We start from the raw sequence: 21767 nt of genomic DNA, 5'->3' as shown, positions 1-21767 counted from the left end.
CGCCAGCGAGGACCCCAGACATCGCCCGCACGCTGCGATCACAGCTCCCGGGTTCACTCCTCACCGCTGCCGGTGTCTCGCGCCGCCGCTCGGCCAGGGGTTAATGAACGCACACAGTGTGGGGAGTCGCTTTGCCCTCCTTCTCAAAGCTCTGGCGGATGCGTCGCCTTCCATTTTGTGAGTAAACATTCCGACTGCCGGGGGGAGAGCCAGCAGCTGAAGGCTGCAGCCCCGATAGCGTCCCGCGTAGTGCTCCCTCCATCCATTACCACCACCCACCCCCCGCTCTCTCTCTCTCTCCGCATCCTCCTCCTACTCCATGCGCCCCTCTCTCCCCTTCTCATCCCAGCAGCGGCGCTGCCGCAGCGCAGACTCAACAAGATCAATAGCCCGGGCTGCGCCAAAAACGCGGAGCCGGAGCCGCCGCGGCTGGAGCGGACGGTCCAAACAATAGGATCGGCGCGATCACCGTCAGTCACTCCGGCGACAGACTCGCCCCGTGTAAACGGCCTTTGAATATCGCGGTTCAGAAGCCGCGCCGTCGAAGAGGGCTTCGTGGAACGCGATTCCCGCCGCTCGGGACGGGGGAGTTTCGCGGAGCGAATCCGCGCCGCGGTCATCCGCCGCGGGCTTTTGCGCCGCCCCCGCTTGCAATCATTCTCAAGAAATGCGAGCAATTTGGCTGTCATTCGCGAAGAGCGGTGCTTGCGCGCGTTCGCCGAACCACCATCGGGGCTCCCGGTCGGCACGTTCCCAGGGCAGGCCGCCGCTGTCGCGGCTTCTCGCAGCCGAGCGGGGGCCGCGGACAGCCGCTGAGAGAACGGCGACCGCCACAGCAGCGGCCCCATCGTGAAGCGCCGCGGCGCTGCCTGCTGCCCGCAGCCGCTGGGATTGCGGACCGCCGAGCTGACCCGTGCCACGCCGCGGCCGAACAGCCGAGGAGGAGGAGGAGGGGACACAAACACGAGAGGAGCCACGGGGGTCCCCCCCCCCCCCATCATCATCACACCCCCTCCCCCTGCTTCTTTCTCTAAAGATCGGCCAGTCTAGAAATAAGCTGTGTACCCACCAAACCTACCTACCCGTCTACCCCCCCGGCGTCATTATATCCTTGCGTGCACCAGCCCATCATCCTCTCGCCGTGAGAGTGCCGCTCGTGGAAGAAAGACGTTCCATCTGCGCAGGAGCGTCCCACATTCTCGACAGCAGCGCCTGCCAGGTAAGCGCCATTCACATCTCCAGCAAACATCGCCCCTTTTGTCTGTGACCTCCTCCTGCTGCTCATCATCCTGCTGCTACTCCTGACTTGGATGCCCGCGGGGTTCCACGTCGTTTGTGTGTGTGTGTGTCCCGGGGAAGAATCGACGATAATCCTGGGACTCGAAGCCGTATGTATACCCCCAGTGTGCTACAGAATTCCCATTCTCGCGTGCCTGGTTCCAGCGAGCAGGACACGGCACCAAGTTTGAGCCGTAAATGCGTTTTCTGATGTAATATACATTTTAAAATCCTCAATCGCTTCTTTTTTTTTTGCGGAGAGAGAAATGATCATTCTATGCGGCGCCCCAGCGCGGTTACGTGGAGATTGCTCGATGTAGGCGGGGGGGGAGGGGGTGTTTGTTTAACGTGAATGTTTGTAATGTAAGTGTATTTACAAGTTAATAATTACACAACTGTGTTGCGGTAAAATTCGTCCCCTCTCTCGTGCACGCGTAGCGTTTTCTTTCACAATTTTCGGTGAAATCGGGAGGCGTATCAAGCTGTTGGCACGTTCGTTTACGATAATTGTCATTTTTTTAAATGACAAATATTTTTTGTGTTTAATTCCTATTTTGTTACTTTCGCGAATATACGAAGATAACAGCGTGAGACGAATTTGGCATTTTAATGAATTCGGCATTTTAGACGTCGGATGGCGACGGCATTTTGAGGGGGAAGCCACCATCTAGCAGTGGAGTGACCACAACTCATTATTTCTAACGAATATTTTAATCGTGTTTAAAAAAAAAATATTCATCTTGACTCCAAACATGTTTGGGTATCTCAAAAACCCCGTTTACTGAAAAGACGAACCACACGTCCCAGTCCGCTGGTTCGCATGATCGGCTTTTTAAACCCCATTCATAATCGTTGACATTTGACGCCCTCCTAATCGCTACTTAAAATCCTATTCGAGGCATTTCAATATCTCAATGATATTTGTAGTATATTGAGAATTGCACGTACATACATATATAGTTACATATACATATTTAACATTCTAGTGGATCGACGCAACCTGTTTTCAGGAATTCTTACACCGCAAAATTAGAATTTTTATTTTATTTCCTCGGGAGAACATTTTTGTTAGGCAAATATCTGTAACGCCAACCGCACACAATTGTGTACACACATGGCCTGCACGCAAGTGTGGGCGGGTGTCTGTGCGTCTGTGCGTGTGTGAAATATCCCGACTACAAACTACAATTCTCACGCGAAGACGGAGAAAGCAAACCCCGTTGTGTTCGGGGGATGCCGTGTGTACGTATCCGCCGAGCGCGGTCCTGACATGGCGCGTGGGGCTCTGGGGATGTTGTAGTCACGTCTCTGCGCACTCCTCTGCCCGCTGCCAGCCGCTCTGGTTATTACAAGTGAGTTAGCGCCGTCCCCGACATTTACATATCAAAGGAATGTTTCGGACAAAGCCAGCCTCTGTCTGCCACGCCAGTCACATCCACGGAACCTTTTCCGCCGACTGTGCCGAGGGATGGGGGGGGCAGCTGCTGGAGGGGGGGGGGGCGATGCTGGAGGGGGGGGGGGCGATGATGGAGAGGGGGGGGGGCGATGATGGAGAGGGGGGGGCGATGATGGAGGGGGGGGCGATGATGGAGAGGGGGGGGGCGATGCTGGATGTTGCTCGTTTTGTTCTGCGTGAGCGAGCCGATTGGCTTTTGTTTATCAGCGCAGTCATACAATTTTTACCGGAATAATCCTTACTTTTTTTCTGTGCGGGGAGAAAACCCCTTTATTTGCCCTCCCTGCCTTTGGCTTTCCTTGTAAAAAGGAAGAAGAAAAACAGCCACACAGAGAGAGAGAGAGTGTGCGTGCCAGCCGTCACTCTGGTTGTTGAAGTGAATAAAGCCGAAGGAATATGAGCGGCCGACTGAATCTGACGGCGCTGGAGACAGACTACTTATGAGATTGCGGCCACTGAATGGCAGGCGTAAAAAAAACCGGCACGGTTGGCTTGGAGAAATCATTAAACCGGAGGCCGTGACCCAAAACTGCAGGTGTTTGCCTCCTTGAGTGGGAGGTTTGACAAAAAAACTGTTTTGCGTAACCATTATTGGATAAATGTCACCCCACGTAGCGGTGGTATACAAAGGGGGATGCGAATCAAGCGATGGGTTTAGCAAATCGGCAAGCCACTATAGCGAACGGTTAACCACTCTAACAATCAGTCAGCCACTCTAACGAACGGTTAGCTACCATAACGAACGATTAGCCACTCTAACAATCAGTCAGCCACTCTAACAATCAGCCAGCCACTCTAACAATCAGTTAGCCTTTCTAGATTTGAACTCCTCTGCCCGCTGTCAGCCGTTAGCCACCATAACGAACGGTTAGCCACTCTAACAATCAGTCAGCCACTATAACGAAGAGCCAGTGACTGTAACGAACTGCCATCCACTGTAACGGTGGCGACCAGGCGATTGCTATCAGCACTACGTGTTTGGGACAATGGACAACAGCTCTGTGTCACTTTCACGCCGTGGCAGCTGTTTGTCAGCAGAACCCGCGGTGCGATGCGCACAAGTGGCTCTCTCTCTCGGAGGGAGAGCCGCAGAGCGAGTGTCGCACCTCGCAACAGCCTTGGTGTGAACCTCAATTAAAGCGTTAAAGAGGCACATGTCCAGCACACGGCCTGAAGCTCTTAAAGAGAAAGCCAGATGTATGGTTGGAATGATGCGGGATCCTTCCTCGGTGTTGGGGGGGGGCGAGGTGGCGATGGAGGTAATTTCAAGAGAATACGCAGTCCGGCTGTTTTGCTCACACTTGGACATACTTAGTATATTCCCAGTAATTCACACAACCCGTTCGTTGAATGTGCGTCCATTCGATCCTTCATCGTATGGACAGGTTGACGGGGCTGTCGCTGCCGTGGCCACGGGGTGGGATTATCACGTCGCGACATTGTGAGAGCTAGCGTGGACGGGCCTTCATCATCCAGCAGTGGATTCATTCTGGCCGTTGATCACGAAATTGTTGGGGTCAAAACAACTTTTTAGTGGATATCCGAGACGGAAAGAAGGAAAGATGAAATATAGAACAAGCAAAACTGCGAATGAGAACAAGGGTTGTAGGCATGGCGAGCGCAGAACAACACGGCGTGTGCTCCATTATTCAGCCACATTCACCCGTTCATCACCGTTTGGGTAATTCAATGTTGTTTTCCTTACGCATTTAACAACGCTAAGTAATAGTTTAGTATTCATTATGCGCAAGCGAGCTATACATAGTCATCGTGCGAGCGACGCATTACGGTGGGTTACAATGATTTAATTCGCAAGCAGAGCACACACACGCACACACACACAACAACCGCCATTCGCCACTAAGTGGCGGTGACGTTACCACGACGCTTGTGCCAGGCCATGTGCACCTTGAGGCCACGTGAAGTGTCGAACGCCCGCTGGCAGGAGGTCACGGGGCAGACCCAAGTGCCACGGGTCGACTGACTGAGATGACTGAGATTACTGGCTGATGCACCACCTGTGCCCCCTACTGTGCCAATCTGCTATGGTTTAGCCACCCGGCTCTCCGCTCGTTGTTGTGAGCGTCGCTCCTCCGCCCTCCGTTGTTGTTGGAGGGCGACTGCCTCCAACTGCCCAGTAGCGTCCTTCACGAGCCTCCTCCACAGAGGCCGATCTTGACACCGCTGGTACCAGTCATCGGCAAGTCCACTCAGCTCCACGTCCTCCTGTACCACATTACTCCATCTCTTCTCTAGCCCGTGCCGCGCCCGTTTAGCCCCCTCGATCCGGCCGAACAAAAGCTGTTTCGGCACGCACACACGCGCACACACACACACACGAACACACACACGCACACACGCGCGCACACACACACGCGCGCACACACACGCGCACACACACACGCGCACACACACACGCGAACACACACACGCGCACACACACGCGCGCACACACGCACACGCGCACACACGCACACACACGCGCACACACGCACACACACATGCGCACACACACGCACGCACACACACGCACGCGCACACACACACGCGAACACACACACGCGCACACACACACGCGCGAACACACACACACACGCGAACACACACGCACACACGCGCGAGCCGCGTCCGAATTTGAATGCGAGGGGCCCCGCTCCACGCCGTCGTTTCGCGCCAACACCCCGCGAACGATCGTTCGCGGCGGATTAACAAACAAAAAAAAACGAACCCCGTCTCGCAGTGGCAGACATTTTGTGGGAAAGGGCTTCCTGAAAAACGTCGCGGGCCACGGTACGAAAAAAAAAATCTCTGGCAGAAGAAGAGAATCCTCGCGACTTTTTTTTACTTGCACCTGAGCTCTTCCCCCCCGCCGCCGTGGCCGATGCCACACCCAGAGAGAGAGAGAGGAGGGGATGTGCAGTCGAGGAGAGCTCGTCTCGGTACTCATGCCAAGTGCGGGTGTGTTGAAGGGGGGTGGCGGTGGCTGTGCAGTTCAGTTGGTAGCCAATTATTTTAAGCGCCTGGCATCTTGCCCACTGGAAGAATGAGGCATCTGACCCCCCTCCTCCCCTCCCCAATACAAGATGGATGTTGTGGCCTTACTTCCATTTCGGCAGTCACATGTTTAAAAATATATCGGAAATTTATATCTGGTTCGGAAAGGAAAAAAAAACCAAAGCACCTCCAATCGTTTCGTGATTTATCCGGGCGATGGTTTTTTTTTCAAACTCTGCCAGAGCCTTGAGGTGATGTTTTGTAAAATGCCAAAACACTGCACATTTCAATTATGGGAAATAATGAACCCCCCCACTTGCAGCTTAAAATATAGCCTTGAAACATTCAGAGTACACAATAGCGATTTCCAATACGTTTTTAATGATTGGTTTTTATAAGGGACTCAGGGAGTCTCATAAGCCCATTAAAAAATGACTTCCCTTCTGTGATTAAGGCTCGCCACACTGTTCGCTGCAGTGTGTGTGGCACAGGCATGCATGCCCGAGGCTTGCGTTTGCTAACATGTGCGCGTGTGTGAGAGTGTGTGTGTGCGTTCGTGTGTGTGTGCGTGTGTGTGAGCGTGTGTGCGTGTGTGTGTGTGAGCGTGTGTGTGTGTGAGCGTGTGTGTGAGCGCGTGTGTGAGTGTGTGCGTGTGTGTGAATGTGTGTGTGCGTGCGTGTGTGAGCGGTAGTGTAGTAGGGCGCTGCGCTACGAACCTGGCGATTCCCGCTCACGGCCAACACCGCTGACGATTATCTGAACCGGTCCTGGGCCTCCCCTAGGTCGACTCAGCCTCACAAGAGTACCTGGTGCGGTGTGTAGTAAACATCACCACTGGGGAGACAAAGGCAGCCGGGCGTGGTGCTGGCCACCCACCTCGTGTGCCTTTCTGGCCTTCATAGGTTGCAACTCGCTAACAGCACTTGCCCCTACAGTCTGGGAAGGCTGCACGGGGGATCTTTGCCTTGTGCTGTACTACGCGCACGTGTGCTCGTGTGCACAGCGCGGGGGCTTTAAGGACCGCAGCTTGGTGGCCTCGAATTTTTTACGGGCACCCGCCAAAGACAAAGAACCCCCGGGTAGACATAACAGACTGTTGGGGCAAGTGCGGTTCGCGAGTAGGGGAGGCCCAGGAGCGGTTCGGGTCGCCAGGTTCGTAGTGCAGTGCGCTAACCCCTACACTACCGCTCCCACCCCCCGTATACACACACGCAGTCGTTACGCATCGCGATTGGTATATCATTTTTTTTTGCGTTCAACAGGGCCCCTATTGTCGAGCTGGAGTGCTTCTCACGATCATGTCCGGCAGCCGCAGCAGCCGCAGCAGCCGCAATTGTTTAAGAAGCCCGACTTATGTCGAGCCCCAGAAAGGCAGAACCATTCGCTTTTTAAAATAAATACGTGGATATACAAAACGGACTTCTGATTATAGACGCGATTACCAAAATTATATCCTGATCTTTACAGTTAATGGTTGAAATGCCGTAGTGCAGCACTGTGCTAAATCCTATCGGTGGTTAAAGTCATCGCATCGCTACACGTGTGTGTGTGTGCAAGATATTAAAATAGTTCTGTTCGTTTTAACTTCGATGTAACTTTACAATTCATACGTCACCTTAAAAAAAAACCAAGGTGAATAACACTGGAGTGTTTGGCATCATCAGGCATGGGTGGTGGCAACAGTAAAGCGAAGGAATTGATCAACTCTGCAGAGGGCCCCAAAACCAAAGCAAACTTCGAGCGCGCGCATCAGACGCAATCACCGTTGTCCGCGTGTATATCTAAAATAAAAACAGACACGCGAACTCCCCTTCCGTGACTGCGATCGCTGCTCATCGTCCGAGACCATCGTGAACGGACTGAACCAGAGCCCTTCGTCGACTTGCAATCGACAAGCGCCGTCGAACGGCTCCCGAGAAACCGGACGTCGATTCGTAACGCTCCTCGTAGCTTTTTGGATTCCAAAGAACAAAAACAACAAAATCAGTCGCTTATCTCTGCCACGGCGCGCCGTACGAATTGAGAAGAATTGATGTCCTCCGGCAGGCTTCGGTGTGCTCGAGCCCAAAACGAGGAGAGCAGTGCGTCGGGGCAGGCAGGAGGGAGCGGCGGCATGGCATGCACGTGTGAATCGCTCCCCCGGCTCGGGCAAAACTGTTATTGTCTCTGCGCAGGGAACAATCGCTCTGAACCACGCGCGTCTTAATTGGCACTTAGCAGCAGCATCGCAGTGGTAAGGCACGGCAGTGCTTTAGATCTTTGTGTGCAAATAATATCCGCCGATTCCACGGCATTAGCATGCAACCGGCTGCCCCGAGGAAATTTTGGTGCGATTGCGTCCGATTTAATAAACAATTGCGCAATAGACACGCTTCGTGTGGAATATTTAAACAAAACCTACTACATCTTTGCGTTTTTGGTGACGCTGGCTTTTTGCCATTATGATCGTACGTGTGTTGGGGGGTGAGGGAGCGGTGGCGCAGCGGTCAGCGCACTGCGATACGATCTTGTCGTCCCGAGTTTGATTCCTGGTGTCATGGCCAAGGTCATCGGCGAGCGGAGTCCGGCCCTGGGTCTCACCCTGCCTCACCGACCCGTACCGACCAGCGTGGTGAAGTATGGTCAAGCAACCCGCCCGTGACTGACACGATGTGTGGAGGCTTTCATCCATCAGTGTTCTGACAACGGGACGTGCCACATTAATATTTTTTAATGTAACAAAAAAATGTATTGCACAAAGATACTGCATCCGCATGCGAATTCAGTCGACAGTGAAAACCATGAACTGAGACTGTTTTGGCACCGGACTGTTGTGACACTCGAGGTGATATGACCATCGGCCGGAACGTGTGTGCCACTTGGCCCAGGAGCATTCATCCGCCACACGCATCTCGCAGTGGGCCTGATGACGATCCGTTCGCGCACGGCTCTCTTGCTGGATTTCGCAGCTTTTACGTGACAAAAATTGCAGACGGGAGCCGCGCTTCCGCAAATGAAACGGTGATGGCAGGCGGCACTCGGGGCGTCTCATCTGTCGCCGCGCACTTATAAACTTAAATTGCAGTTTGCAACTTTTCCACCTATTGTTCCAAACACAACTGGTGTGAGTTTGGTTTGAAGAGGAAAATAAATCCTCGTGCGGTTATACCAGCGGATACCGCCTAGAGCACTTGGTCTAGATGCCTACCGTCCACACAGCAACCGTTTCATTAAAATCGCATTGGGGGTAATCTTGCGCCTGCGTGATGGTTTTTTTGTATTGCCGCTGTTTAGGTTATTTGTTGGGATTAAATGAAATTTGAGTTAATCGTGCTGTATATATTATATATATGTCCGTGATGCTTTTTTAGTTTTAAATTAATTAACTCGCTGAATGAACATCTTGTAAAAAAATCGACATTAAATTTGTGTCATTAAATTTATGTAAAATTGAGAAAGAGGTTGCAAATAATTTATAAAATTTTTTTATTTTGAATTTACATTTGAAATATTCACCAATGACGTATATACACTGTGATCATCCATCGCTTTGTAAATCACTGCACGTTATAATTGAAGTATATTAAATATAGAACTTGCCAAATGAAAATGTGCTGTTCTTAATATACACGCAAAATACATTGTACGATTTTCTAAATGTTAAAATAAAAAAAAACGTGACAGTTTTATGAAATAATATTTAATTTGATAAAGTTGCGATGAAAGTTAGGACAAATTGGGTTATTATAGTGTTTTTTATTTTATTATACCAGTAGTTATTTACCGCACTTCGGATTAGCACGATTGGCTACGTACGGTGCGTAGGAAGTTCAACGTACAGTCGTACAAACACACATGGAGCTGGGCTGGGGGTCAACTGCCCCTCCCAACTCTTGGACAGGGGGAGCAAACCATCACCCCCCCCCCTCCCCCAACGTCTCAATGGGGCTGTCTCGGCTACTCGACGGGGGAGGGAGGGCTCCCGTGGTTAAATGTCCCCACCCACCCCCCGCCGCAAACATCAAATGCCACAGAAGGCGGTGTGTGGCATTTACTCAGCCACAACGACGTGCCTCTCAAAAACACCTCCTTGATGATGGAGAGCAACTGGAGCGGGCCGCACGGCGGCGAGAAGGAAGTCCTCGCACGCCGCCCTCCTCCCCTCGCCGCTTCTTACGGGGACCGTTGGGCCGGGCGCTGACCACGCGTGGCAGAGACGGCGACTGCCGTGAACTCGCGGTGCTGCTTCCCTTTGGACGGTCATTTCCTGCTTTTAAAGCAGCAGCGGCGGCGGTGGTGGTGGTGGTGGCGGTGGTGGCGGTGGTGGTGGTGGTGGTGGCGGTGGTGGCGGTGGCAGTGGTGGTGGTAGTGGTGGTGGGAGTTTTCTCTCGAGAAGGTGTGGGACAGTTCGTCTCTGCGGAACCGTGCGGATTCTTGAGTGGCTTTTTTCGTGAGTGAGCGAGGTCGCCACGGTGGTTGGGATGTTAACTACCTCGCCTGGTATACGGGAGGTCGTGGGTTCGATCTCCACCCTGACACCTGCTGCTGTATATTTGGAGTCTGCACGTTCTCCTCGTGGCCGTGTGGATTCTTCTCCGGCTCCTCCAGTTTTCCCCCTCCACATGTAGAATCGACATCACGCGTTTATACATTTCCACGCGATAAGCCACTTTCCGTTGAGCAGTCATTTGTGATAGCCAGGTTCGCTTCTGTACAAGGGCCATGAAAGCTCGGGGTTGGTGTGGCCTTATCTGGTGAAATAAAAATAGATACAAAACTCGAGTGAGCAAGCGAGTGGACTGCTGGCCCGTGTGGGAAGCCCCCTTCTGAGAGGAGGGACCGCGCCTCGCTGTTCAATGCGGCAACGCGCTCCGAGCGCCTCGCGGTGGGGTGGCTGGAGATGAAAGCGGGGCGGTGTTTAATAAGTGCGAGATGCTGATGCGGGGAAAGAGGGGGGGGAGGGGGCTTCGCTCGCGAATGCCCAGCCACCTCGAGGAGAGACCGAAACGCGCGATCCCCCCTCCACTCGTCTCCTTTGACGAGACCGAAAATCCTCCGCGTCCCCGTTTGCAATTCGCTGAGGCACTTGCGACGCGCTGAGCATCGTGCGCGCTGGCGAACGGCCGCTTGCAATATTCATTTGTATACCGCGTTTAGAGTCGTTTCCGTTTTAATAAAATGCCCAGTAAGATGGATCCATAGTTGCTGCAAGTATGACTTGGGTGTGTGGTGGGGGGTGGTGGGGGAGGAAATTGCTTTACAAGTGCGACTGTTGTGATATTGCAGTGGCGTGTGGTTCTTTTTTTTTTGGACGTACAGTCTTAACCCCTTCGTAATTTTCATAATAAAGGCTTTTGGGTTAGATCGCTTAAGTTTAAATGCGTCGCAAGCCTCCAGTACGGGATTTGTCACGTAAACAAAACGCCAATTAGTTACTACTTCAGCCCACCGATGTGTTGGAAGAGTGAATCCGCGACATTTAGATTTTGAGTACCGCTGGTAATTAAATCAACCAGCCTCTTCGGGCAATCTGCCAGAAGAGTGAAGCCATCCGCCTGCTTCCGGTCTTAAATAGTGCAGGACGACGTCATCGTCGTTGTTGAACCCCATCAGGTGTAGAGGTCAGCAGCGTGGGTCGTGGGGGAGTGGTGGGGGTATTGTAATTGTGTGATAAATTAGTAACCCCCCTTCCTTCTATCACTCGGCATTGCGCTTCGGTCGCTCGGAATGAAAACATCAACGTGGTCGTGGCTCGAACCCAGTCGTCATTGCCCTTGGCAGCACGCGGCCGTCTGCCCTCTAAAACTCGCCACTAAATCCCTCGGGGGAGGCTTAGACCCTGGGCGGCACGACGCCACTGAGCGGCTCCGTCTTGCCACACTCACCGTGCTCCACGAGGCGTTTACTCGCAAACTTTGCCACTTTGGGGCCGTCCATAAATGACGTCACGCGATTTTGGACGATTTTTTTTACCCCCCCCCCCCCCTTCGTCACACGGCGTCACAAAAAGTCAGACCCCCCCTCAAATATGACGTCACAAAGCTCTGCCTCCCCCCCCCCCCCCAAATAAAAAAGCTTCAAATCGCTTGAAACTATTGCCATTGTAGTGCGTGTTTAATGTGGCGCTGCACTCTGATGTTGTTGGAGAAAACATTTATTAAAAAGTCTATTTAATGAAGTAGAACGTGTTGTCTATATTTATTTAAAGTTGTGAATTTCGATGTGACGTCACATTTCTCACCCCCTCCCTCGTCACAAATCGTCACAAATGTCTGACCCCCCCCCCCCCCCAGGTGCGTGACGTAATTTATGGACGGCCCCTTTATACAAACGCAAAAAAAACACATCGCTGTTATTTCACCTCACTGCTTAAATTAAAATCAAGCATTGGTGCTTATTCATTGTTGTGGCCATTTGTCGAACGATTTGTGTTGGGTTTTTGTTGTTGTTGTTGTCGGTAACGCGTTGTTTCGTGCGGGTAACAAACAACAAAGCCGTCTGTCGGTCAATAGCACAGCCCGGAAGTGGGATTACAAAAATAGAAACATAACAGGTGACGAGTTTGTTTGTTTTGGACGATGGCTTTGCTCCCGTGCCAAAGCGTCGCGTGTGAAACAGCAACGCATTCGCGGTGCGTGGAATGTCGCACGACGAACCGCGCCTGCTGCCTCTGCGTAGCAGCGCTGTTGAATGATTCAAACCGGTTATCTTCTGAATACGATTAATCAGAAGTCAGTGGCTGTGCGCGATACCCCCCCCCCCCCCCATTTTTTTGTAGCAGAGTTTGTGAGAAATATAAACAAACCCTGCGTTTTTAAGTCTCTGCATTCCAATTGTCAATCATTGGGCCCCTATTACATGGAAGTTGAGCTGTTAGTCTCCGATTTCTCAGCATCTGTCTAAAACTGTCACCACAAAATTAAACATCAATTTAATTCACAAGCCCATCTTGCATTAAAAGTGGAAGTGGTACCATCCAGCTACGTGGGCGCGCCCTGACGATGGGGAGTTGAGTAAAATCCTTTCCCGAAACTGCTCGATGAGCAATACCCCGGGTTCGCCTCGGGGATGCGTTCCTGAATGGGGCGACGACGAATATCGAAACGACGTGAATGGAAGCGATTTACAGGTGGAGTAGGCGGTGGCGGTGGTGGTGGAGGCGTAGGCTGAGAGGCTACGGATAACGAGGACGGACAGAAGACGATGCCGTCAGCGACGTGATTGTGGGGTTGAGGCGACGCAAATCATGAGCTAGTAGCGGTGTTAATAATAATAATAGAGTAACGACTTGTTTGTTTAAAAAGAGGTGGACATTCCAACACTCTAACCCACCACACACGGCCTGCCGCTCCTCCACTTGCTGTTCTAATTTTTGATAACTGCTGTGGACATAGGCGTGGGGGGGGGTTAACAAATGTGCTCCGTTGTTTTAGCTGCCTTCATTTGGAAACAACAATATAATTTTATATTTGTGAAATACAAGCTTTAGACAATCTTAACTATGTTGCAACTTCGCTTTTACAGGCAGTGAACCCGTTTTTCGCCCACCTCCCCCTTCTCCTCCTCGACGAGATAGATTTGTTTAGTTTAAGTTTTGGCAATCGTCGCACTGGTGGCAAGAGACGCCAGAAAATGTTGCGTGGCACTTTTCAGGAAATGATTGACAAGTTGCGGTCTCTCCCCCAGGGGTAACAAAATCGGCGATTGTGCTGGGAAATTACTCCGAGCCACAAAGTGTTGGGTGAACACGCGTTCCGTAGGAGGCGCCTTGTGAACACGATCGCTCTCCCTTTCCATAGACGCGAGAAAAGAGAAGGGCTCAAAAATTGTCTCCGCGTAACACCAAAGTAATGTAGGGATGGACAACAACAACAACAATAATATTATTATTATTTTAAATTGCATGCCGTGAAAGAAGACGACACGTGAGTCCCAGAGTTAACTGCATCTCACCGTGCTACTGCGCTCGGGGCTACAACGATGCGTTGCGCGCTATTCCTAAAACTCGATCTTACGCAGCAGCGTGCTATTCACACAAGGCCTCGCACAGCCCGTTACGTACACAATAGCCCAGCCCGCAAAACCATAACGGATAAAAAAAAAATTGTATAAACGGCACGGAATATACAAAGACTGCTGTGCAAGTGGAAGCAGATGTTTTTTTTAAGACGGAACCTTTAATGCTCAACCGATTGAAGAGCGCGTAATGTTCTGAGGAGAGAACGCTTTTGTTGAATATCTGTGAAAAGGCATGCCGCTTATTCTCGTACAAATAACACTGTTATGAATGAAAGAGAGAGAAAATAAGGACTGTGAATTGCCAAGCTCATTGTAACGGACTGAATTGATTCTGTAAATAACTGGCCCAAGTTTCCTTGGCCCACGGGGTAATATTTCGTCAAGCGGCGAGCTTTAACTGGTTGCTGGGGGACGCCCGACAGAGAGAGTCCTGGGGCGATTTCATGGTCGCAGAGGGCCCTGCCACGGGAAAGCCTCCGTGCGGGGAAATTTATTGGACGCGCTGCGAAGATGCAAAACTGGCACCGTTTCCATAATGCTCCAGGGGAAGTCCCATGGACTTCCATCGAGCAGTAAAATTCGTTTAGAAAGTTTAAATCCCGCTCAGTGCGTTCTCGCAGATCGTTAACCACAACAACAACAAAAGAACACTCCCTGCACATAGGTTTACTCTGGTTGTGTAAAAAAAACAATCTCTCAAGTATGTGCCGGGTGTGCGAAGAGAGAGAGAGCCAACTGGGGGCTGAGCGCATGTCTGGGAATTGCTTTTTATGATTTCCTGCGGAGGAGGTGGAGGATCGCAAGTGTCCGTCCCGTAGCGTCTAGATTCCTCACCCCGTTAACTCGGCGCTTGATTGAGGCCGTCGTTCAACGAGGTCTTGCCGGCAGCCACACGGCGGAGCGATTTGTGTTGGCCGTGCCCCCGTCCTCGCTGACCTATTGCTACAGCGAGCTGTGTTAATCTGCAAAAAGGCTAAATCCATACTCATTAATGATTGCTGTTGTTTAAATTTCAATTAATGGGAAAGTATGAATGAGATTTATTGATGGAGGGGGTTTTTTTTGTGTCTGCCAAATGCACGTGGAAGTCGCTGGCACTGTAATACAATAATTTGCGTATTGCATGGCAGAATCTGGATATGAGCACATCCCTTCGGAGAACAAGACCAGCTGCGCTTATATCCGACGAAGAGTAGTGTGCTTATATCCCTAAGTTGCCCATTTGTCCCCCCCCCCCCCCCATTTGACAGCGATTTTTTTAAAGAATTGCATCTAAACGTATTGTTGCAATTATTTTATTAGAAGGTAAATTAAAAAAAAAACAAGATTTTTTTTCTTTCTAGAAACTGTAATTTTGTAATGTTTGGTCATCTTATTTTCAAGGCCCAATGAACCCATTCTACTCTGTCCCAAAGTAAACATCTGCGTGACTTACTGAAATCTGTGTCTCAATGTGTGTTTTATAAACTGAATTCCAGCCGAACTGCACAACAAAACGAACACTGCATCAGCATTGTGAAACTTTTGTTTAAACGGTGAGTTTTGTGATGCCTTAGTCCGTTTTCTCACCGTGTGTTTGCGGTGGCGTCGTGGCTCTCTGTACAACTTTGGTTTTTATTCTGCTGGCGGTAGCAGTGTCTCCTATTTGAGTCCTCCGATTAGCATGGTTGGCTACGTACCGTGCGAAAGAAGTCCAGCATACGTACTTCCGATTATTCATCCGTGCTCTATCCACTGCCGGATAAACGCCTCCTCAAATCGCCGCAAGCTCCCGCGGTCGCGTATGGCAACAGCGTTTCGCCTGTCTCCTGCACCGCGATCCGATCCCATTCCTCCATCTCCTCAATGGACGGCCCTCCCAGGCATTATTCTGTCTTCAGTTGCCGCTCCACGCTCATATTGCCCTTCTCGCGACGCGTTGTGCCCAAGCCCCAAGTCGCAGTGATGCCCCCTGTACTCTGACCATGGCGTTCTTCTCCCTGTCGCTCATTCTCAGCCCCATGCGTGCACGTCTCTGCGCTTTTGTGCGCCCCATTTCAGCTTTTTGTTCCATTTTCTCTGTGAGTATCTGTGCTGTTTTTCCCCCCGATTCACACGTCAATAGCAGCAGGTAATATACACCTATTGAACAGTTTCATTTTCATCCTGTTATGCCTTAAATAACTCTCTTATAGGTATATGTTCTCCGATGAGTTGTTTTTCCTGTTGCGTCCCTCAAACAAATATTCTAATTTTTTTATAATTGCATTCTAAATGTGAATTTCTCCAATTATTCCGGTGAGCTTTGTGGACATGATGCATTGGTGCCATAGGAAGCTGATGGCTCTCACGTCTCAAGTGAGCTACGTCACGGTTTTTTTTACTGGAAGAATGAGCTGCACATCAATCCACGATGAAAGTATTTAATTTCGATGTAGATACGTAGTAAATAGGCCTGATACATTTCTTCAGACTTAAATGCATCGAAGAGAAATTTGATGACGGAATGCTTGCCACCGCTCGATATGACAAAACGACTTGCACGGCAGCGGACAGCGCCCTAGAAGTGGATGATAAGAAACGAAACAACAAACAAGTTCTGTGAAAGCACAAAGTACATGATGAGGAATGGAGGGAGTATCTAATAGGTGAAGGATGCAGGACAAGGAAGAGTGCACAGAACTCCCTCAAGTCGTGAGGAAAAAGAATGATACGTAAATGAAAATAATTTCACGAGTCAAATATGATTGACGGTGTCATCGCAGGGAATGGGAGCATGAAAGCAGAGAAAGGAGATACATTGGCAATTTACAAATGAGAGCTGTTGGAGAGAAAGAGGCATCTACAGCGCGCAATACGAGACAAGAGGGCGGCAGGATTGTCGCGAGGAATTTTACGCAGATCCAACAATCTCCACGTCCTGCGAGTGAAACCGTTTTTTTTTGTTATAAAGCGGAGGAAGTAACAGAGGGTCACATTTGAAGGCGCTCCTGGAGCAGATGGCAATGAATGTGGACGTCACCACAGACATTGGGGGGAGCTTTGGAACCTTGTACTACTACAGTATGCTGTGGTGACACGGTTATATCTCTCTCTCTGGGTACGGAATCTAGCAGTGCAGTCAGTCGACTCGTGTGGCCGCTTAATGCACGTTTTCGATATGTGGCAATGACAAATTAATATTGTGAGCCATAAATCCAAAATTCTTAATCCGGGTGCCCTGAGTCATGTGGTGGCAGACTGTTTCTGATAATGATCATTAGTTGTAATAATGACAATAATAATTATAGTTGTAGCCACCACGATGTTACATCGTTGGAGTACTCCTGAATAAAGTCTAAATATTTAGAATAATACTGCGGTTCAATTTTCAGCTACTGTATACATAAACAAAACACACAATGCTGAATGAAAGTAAATACGTGGATGAAGGCCTCCACTTGCCGATGTCGGCCGTGGGAATTGTTTGACTCCACAGGAGAGTACTTCCCAAAGATGGTTATTGCTGATCCGGCAAAGCGAGAGTTCCCCTCGGCCAAGTTCACATTCGATTTGCCACTGATGTTAGCCGTAGCCAGGGATTGAACTGACGCTGTTCATAGTGCACGGCGTTGACGGACCACATGCCGCCACAGTTGCCCTTCCAGTAAATTACAATAAATGTCCAAGCGTAGTAACTATACACATGGACTACATAGACACACTGATGCATGAAGATTTGCTGGGGTCTTTTTTTTTACATTGTTCAAGAGTTTTTTGTTTTTAATAGCCATTACGTTGTCGCATTTAACTATTGTATTCCTTAAAATAAACATACTTAAAGACGTTCCTACGTAGCGTGTATCTACTCCGTTAGACGTGTCATGTCAAACGTGTTCAAGTCGCGATCGAGGTGGCCAACCTCAGCGGTCCGAACTTTGAGCTGGAACCGCGAAGACCTTGGGATATATTCCAGGCAGATGGCCTCCATGTGTACCCTGTTCTCAAGTGCAGTGAGTTGATGGCCTCATCCCAGTCACCAATGAATTGCACAAAAAAAACCCATCGCATTAAATTTGGTTCGGCGCGTAATTTGGCTTTTGCCAGCTCGGAGAATTGCTTTTATATGCAGAGTAGGTTGCAAATGTGCCAACCTCTACTCTGTGAACCACAAGGCCCTTGAAGCGATTTCAGAGCTAGCTCTGTGATACCCGTTTCCGTGGGCTGTTTTATGTGTATATGTATCTTGAAATTATTTTGCACTGTACGTAGTCAACTGTGCTAATCAGAACTGTGGGAAAAAACTAAAAAAAAACCCCTATGTGTCCTGACTTTTGGGGCACCCTGTCCATACAGGAGTTAATCATTTGAATGCCTTTGGAGAACAATCTTCCGTAATGACAAACTCAAATTATTCAAACGGCCCATGCTATTGTACGAGGCACATGACACATTTCTCTCGCGTGAAGAGAGTTGCACTGCCCTTCGAAGTTTCCTGATGGATATGACCCCGGAAGCGCAAACAGGGTGATCTTTTGGGAAGGATAACAAAAATGTAGGGGGGCGGAAAATAACGTGAAAGCCATTTAATATTTTGCCTTCCCCGATTGCACAAGCGATACTGCTGCTGCTCGTGTTGTGGACAAGGCAAGGCGCGATCGCCCTGTGCGATCAAACTCGAGTAAGTTTCAGTTTCATCTATTTGGTAGAGCCCTGTGAGCCATTCGGCTCTTGAATCGGGTGCAACCGCAACAAACAAAAAACAAAAACACGAACAAGAAAAACATCTTAAAGTGATAATGTGACCGTGCAAACAGAAAATCCAGGAAAAAGACATCAATTCCTCCTGAAATAGTCAATGCTGGAGAAAATGTAAAATTGGCGTTTATTGTTCGTCACACCTGGTGTCAGCCAAAACGCCTCGATGAAATCTGTTTAAAATCGATAGACTTTGTTTCGCGAAATGGGTGGTTAAACTTAAACTATTAAGATTCGACTGAAATCATCAGTGTCTCTTAATGCAGCTGTAATTGTGACGACCGCATATAATTATTTGTTAATAAGGTAACTAAGGTGAAGGTACTGCCCTGGCATTTCTCGCTCAAGCCACTGCTGGAGAAAGAGCCTCAGCGAGGGGCTATTAGGACGATACCTTCCCACCCCGGCCCGACGTCATGGAAGATGTGTGGGAGTACCCACACTTTACCCCACCCATCGACTACAACAGCGGCTTACCCGTTTGTACAGCTGCAGTGCGACCGCTGTGCCCAGAGGTCAAATGGAGCTGGCGACCTCGGGATTGCGAATCCAGGCCGCTTAACCACTGGGCGAAACAGAGGTGATGTGAAACGACTTTAGCTGTAGCTCTGCCACATCCACTTCCACTGGCTCTGTTCTCTGATGCACCAAGGGTTGGACTGCAGGGTTCTGAGAGCGCTTCCAGGGGGCACGACGCCAACGGCACGATCTGGATACATGTTGGGATGTGTGACAAAATGTACGGAATAAAAAAAAAGAGTAAAACGCCCCCCCCCTTGCCCCCGCCTCAACCCCCAAAATTGTTCCCATTGTCAATAAAATGATGCAAATCTTCACGCACATATTAAACCCGTTTGTAATAACCCCCCCACCAAACCTTTGCTGTAAATAGCGGAGGGGGGGGGGGCACGGGGGAGCGCGGGGGAGGGGGGGGGGGAAGCGTGCCGTGCAATGCGGTAGACTCCGGTATTCAGCCACGGCATCGCGCCGTTCAGCCTGCACACACCTTTGCCACCGCAGGTACCTCCTGCGGTGAAAGTGCTCTCTTTCAAATCACCGTGCTCTGGGCGTTTCGGCGGGGCGAGTGATGAGCGTGCTTGCCGCGGTGACAGCTTTCACCGAGGGGCCGACCGCGGCAGATTCCCGCGGGCGGCGCTCCGCTAATTTTTTTTTGCGAGAGAAAATTGCCCAGAGGGCTCGCGCGCGTACGGCGCGGGGCGCTGCGGGCGGCGAGTCGATGAAAGTTTACCCCCGTGACGTCGCTTTCAAGAGCACAACGATGCACAACGCTGTCATAATGTGGCCAAAGTGACGAATGTGGAAAAATTGTTCCGGAACGCTACTGCAGTTGTAAATTGCAACAACAAAAAAAAACCCTAAACAAATGAAACTCATTGTTCCCCCTTTTGAAAAAGCCTGGCTGCTGATGAGACTCGGGCAATTCAAACGGGGGTCTGGAGTTTGCTGGCTTGAAGCAAATGCCGCTGGAACAGAATGGTCCAGCAAGGTCATCATATTGTTATTTTTTATTTGGCGTCACAGACTCCTGTATTCTTATTCACGATTGTGTTGCTCTGCTGGCGAATGCGATCCTGCTCAAAAGAGATGTTGAACGCCGCTCGGCTCTCACCTGTATTAATGTAGTATCGTCATCATCGATGTCACCATCGTTAGCCACGATCGATCTACTGCTGGATGAAGGACTCCCCAAGCCGTCGCCACCCCTCGCCGTCCTGCGGTGTGCCGACTCCACCTGGCACCTAGGCACGGGCTGATTTTACCGCCGCATATCTCCGTGAGCATCCTCACGAAATAGATGGATTGCCTTCGAAACATTCTGGAGGATAAGCGAACGGTACGTGCTCTCCCGGGAATGCGTGCAGCGTGTAAAAAAACGCAATGCTTCTTGTCCCCACGTGACTACTCAAGAAAGTGGAATTCCGATGATAAACAGGGGGAACGAGCAAATCTCGGGAGTGAATAATCAGTCGTGCGTATTCCCTGCAGTCGCTGTCTGTCAATCCCGCGGCAGCCGTGACCCCTACGCCGAGCAGCGAACGCGGCCTCTTCCTGTTACCACGACTGGGCCCCACAACATTACGAGGGAGCTGCACCCCAAAGCACGCACTTTCAAGTATTTGCTGGCACGTTTTCGAACAGCCGTTAGTCCTTTGACCTCACGGGAGGGAGGGGCCGAGGGGGCCGGGGAGTGGGGGGCGGGGCCGCGGCAGTTGCCTTGGCAGCGTGCGGCCACTCCGGGAAGCGTGGACGCCCCGTGACGCTCTCTGAATTGTCGCTTTGCCCGGCTCTCGTTCCGTGTGGCTAGGAGATGTTGACTGCCTCGCCTGGTATACAGGGGGTCGTGGGGGTTCGATCCCGACCCTGCGCCTGCGGTATATTTGGAGTTTGCGTGTCTCTCTCCCTCTACCAGTGGTCGTGTGGATTTTATCCGCATCCTCCAGTTTTCCCCTCCACATTATAATCAAAGTGCATTTCAGAGTATTTGGCTGCAATAAATTCCCACGTGATTATGATAAGCCACTTCGTTGAGCTATCATTTGTGATAGCCAGGTCGTTTCTGAAATAGAGCCAGGTCGTTTCTGAAATAGAGCTATAAAGATCAGTGGGCCTTACCTGGCAAAATATATATTTTTAATAAATAGTTTAGTTTAACTGGTATGCCTCCGGAGGTGGCGAGAAACTTGTAGTCTTATTGATCTATTTGCGTGGATTACGATGGCGACTAAGTTGACAGACGCCACACTTTTCAAACGGCCATTGTGTCAAAGATAATTGGAACCGCTAGAGTGGCGGTGCCACTACGGATGTTGCCTCCCGAATGAAGTTTCTGCTCTGGGTTCGTGGACTATTTGCGTTGATCGAAACGTTGGTGTCCACGTGCCGTTATAATAATGATGATGAGGAGGAGTCGGTGACTTGGTATTCGCGCCACTCATATATACTGCGGGCTGTCGGTCACGAAGGAGCTACGCTTCACAGATGAGTCTGCTGTGCAATGTAGGAAGCGATTTTTCTCCGTGGTTCTTGTCAAAGAAAGTAATTTACGAGCAATTTTTACCAATTGCAATTTTTTTTTTACATAGACACCAGCACGAGCTGCCCTCCTCCCTTTCGGACAGCGCCTCGTGATCTTCGACGCCCAACTTTTGAAGCGAACGGCACGCGCTCGGTTCGGTCGACAAACTCGCGGCATCGACCGGGGCGGCCGGCCTCGTTCGCCCCGAAGCGCGAACGCTGCACGATGGGGCGGCAGACAAATGTGCCGCTCGGTCAACCTCCAGCAGCCCGTCGTTCGCGCCGGTTT

General features: G+C 50.5%; 1 protein-coding gene across 13 annotated transcripts in view; it reads left to right on the top strand.

Annotated features, from left to right (window-relative positions):
* The first annotated feature begins 210 nt into the window (after positions 1 to 210).
* LOC116951953 (adhesion G protein-coupled receptor L2-like) overlaps positions 211 to 21767 on the top strand; it is a 350495-nt gene continuing 328938 nt past the window's right edge. For 9 of the 13 annotated variants that reach the window (XM_032970875.2, XM_032970874.2, XM_032970862.2 and 6 more), the window contains exon 1: positions 211 to 1219. The gene's annotated coding sequence lies outside the window, so the exon portion shown is untranslated. The remainder of the gene's footprint in view (positions 1220 to 21767) is intronic. The other 4 variants (XM_032970869.2, XM_032970868.2, XM_032970871.2 and 1 more) reach the window with 2 other exon arrangements.

The sequence above is a fragment of the Petromyzon marinus genome, chromosome 44 (assembly GCF_048934315.1).
Source record: "Petromyzon marinus isolate PM22_M1 ecotype Great Lakes invasive population chromosome 44, UKy_Petmar_22M1.pri1.0, whole genome shotgun sequence".
In the NCBI taxonomy this organism is placed as follows: domain Eukaryota; kingdom Metazoa; phylum Chordata; class Hyperoartia; order Petromyzontiformes; family Petromyzontidae; genus Petromyzon; species Petromyzon marinus.
This window is presented reverse-complemented; position numbering and strand designations above follow the sequence as displayed.